The sequence below is a fragment of the Petaurus breviceps genome, unplaced genomic scaffold (genome assembly GCF_028583685.1).
Source record: "Petaurus breviceps papuanus isolate PSGF00001 unplaced genomic scaffold, PetGlider_PUasm1.0 213, whole genome shotgun sequence".
Lineage (NCBI taxonomy): Eukaryota > Metazoa > Chordata > Mammalia > Diprotodontia > Petauridae > Petaurus > Petaurus breviceps.
In genome coordinates this window covers 4,130,650-4,133,399 of record NW_027185860.1, presented here as the reverse complement: position 1 = coordinate 4,133,399, position 2,750 = coordinate 4,130,650, and the positions used below count along the sequence as shown (strand labels likewise).

At 35.7% G+C, this 2,750-nt stretch overlaps 1 non-coding gene across 1 annotated transcript; it reads left to right on the top strand.

The window, feature by feature from the left end:
* The first annotated feature begins 2,257 nt into the window (after nt 1-2,257).
* LOC138165597 (U6 spliceosomal RNA) lies at nt 2,258-2,364 on the top strand. The gene has a single exon (XR_011169384.1). It is a non-coding gene; the product is annotated as a U6 spliceosomal RNA (small nuclear RNA).
* Nucleotides 2,365-2,750: the final 386 nt, after the last annotated feature.

Here is a 2,750-nt window from a genome sequence, read left to right as displayed (position 1 = left end):
AAAATCACAAACCTCTCTCCAATAACCATTTCTTTTTAGATGACTCAAAATAGCAATGCCATTACTGAAAAAAGTATCTATGGCAAAAATATAAATGTTTTAATCATGATCAATAAATATTAATTTAAAATAAAAATAAATAAAATAACATTTTCTTTAATTATGTTTCAATCAATAACATCCAACCTTGAGGTTATTAACCACTAGTTTACCTCCTTTCAAAGTTTAAAACTAATGCTGTAAAGGTGATAAATTATATAGAAAGGAAAAAAATCACATTCTTCCTGAAAAAATGCATATTTAGAGGAGAAATATGAAAACATATATAATATTTTTATGATTTTATTAAGTGTTTAGCTTTTAGAGATATAGCAGGAAAAGTATGTATTTTAAAAAGTATTCAAATAACTATCATATATCTTAAATTCTTGATGCATTTTCAAGGACTAGAGTGATTTACTCTCATAATATCTGACCATTTCAAGTGAATTTGTATTCTTCTGTGGTTGTTTCTCCTCAAATACAAATTTTGAGAGTAGCTTATCTTACTCCTTGTCTTTCTTTTATCTGAAGGAGCAAACCAAGTAGTCCTAACTTTAAAACTTCTTTTTAATCCTTTTCATAACACATTTCTTGATATGTTATCTTTATCTTCATTCTTCTGCTAATCTACAATTTAGATATTAATAACCTGTCAAAAACTCTTTGGACCTGTAAATTATGTATTGACCAGTTTAGGGAGAGGGAGGACATTGTTTGTTTACTTTTACAGGATGCAAAATTGGATTGTTATCTGATGAACTTGTCATTAATAAATACATTTTTTTTCTTTTTCTGTTTCTCTGCCATGAGTAACAAAAATTATCAATGTGGAGCCAGTATTATGTAGCACAAGGAAAAAAAATAGTTTTCATTAAGATTCTTTAATCTTGGGGCAGAGCCAAGATGGCAGCATAGAAGCAGGAAAACTCCTTGCACTCCCCCCATAACCACCTCAAATACCTATAAAATATGATTCTAAACAAATTTTAGAGCGACAGAACCCACAAAGCGACAGAGAGAAACAAACCTCCTGCTGAAGGCAGCCTGGCAGTAGGAAAGGAAGTGTTCATCACAGCAGGCTGGGAGCTGAACCCATCTCCATGTGAGCCCCCAGGTTTTAGCCCCAGGGTGGCCCCAACCAGCTCCAGCTGGCAACACATAAATGCCAAAGGCAAAGTAAAAGGTCAGTATGGACTTTAGGAACAGGGGGATCAAGAGCGCAGTCTGACCTCTGCCCCTGGAGGGAGAAGAGGTGTAGCTGCTTCAGAGCTGCTGGCCTGCAGATTACAGGGGGACCAAACAACCATTCTGAGGGGTAATCACTCTTGCTTCAACCTGCTTGGATCTGGATCGCTGTCTAGGGTGGAAGTTCTGGGGTATGTGACCAGGTGCCAGAGCCTGTGGAGGCTTCAGAGAGGGCACCCAACTAATAGCTCTGGCAGCTGAGAAAACCCCAGCTATTTGGGACAAAGCTCTCCTCTCTGGAAGCAGAGTTCTACTGTGGCAAAGAGCTCAAAAGTCAAGTAATTGAGTGACAACATGAGTAAGCAAAGGAAGCAAAAAAAGCCGGCACAGCAGTCAAACCTTAGATTCCTATTTTGAAGACAAAAAGGATCAAAGCATGGAACAGTAAGAAGACAATGAAGTCAGAACTCCTATGCCAAAAGCTTCAAAGTTGAACTATTTACATTCCTACATGGAAAAATGATAATTGTAAATTATGAAACTTTTCTCAGTATGAGAATACTTGAAGGGAATAGAAATGTATGTATGTGTATGTGTGTGTGTATGTCTATATAGGAGGGCATATGAACACATATGTGATTGTGTGTATGTATGTTTACAGGTATACATAGATAGAGGGCACAGGATCAACTTAATAGGTGGGGATGATATTTAAAATGTGAAATTGAGAGGTGAGAATAGAATATGAGGAGATGGGGACAGAATGGGGTAAATTATCTCATACAGAAGAAGCAAGGGAAAACTGTTACAATGGAGGGAAAGAATAGGAAGGCAAAAGGGAATGAGTCAACCTTATTCTCATTGAATTTGGCTTAGGAAGGGAATGATATACACATACATACAGTGGGATTGATGTTTTGGGGTGATGGGTAGGGGAAAGATGGGGAGAAAATTTGTAACTAAAAATCTTGTCGAAATGAATTATGTGAATGAAAAATAAACATAAAATTTAATTTTAAAAAATATTCTTGTGCTTGCTTTGGCAGCACATATACTAAAATTGGAACAATACATAGAAGATTAACATGACCCCTGCACAAGGATGACATGCAAATTCATGAAGTGTTCCATATTTTTGACAAAAACTGCTGGGGAAACTGGAATATAGTATGGCAGAAACTGGTCAAAGACCATTATCTAATACCATATACCAAAATCAAGTCTAAATGAGCGCACAATCTAGGTATAAAGACTGATACTGTCAGCAATCTGGGAAAGCAAGGAAGATTTATGGAGAGGGAAAGATTTTATGATCAAACAAGAATTAGAAAGCATTATAAAATGCAAAATGCATAATATTGATTACATGAAATTGAAAAGCTTCTGTACAAACAAAGCCTATGTAACCAAGATTAAGAGGGAAGTGGAAAATTGAGAATTTTTACAACCAATGTCTCTGATAAAGGCCTCATTTCTAAAATTTACAGAGAATTGAGTCAAATCTATAAGAATACAAGTCACTC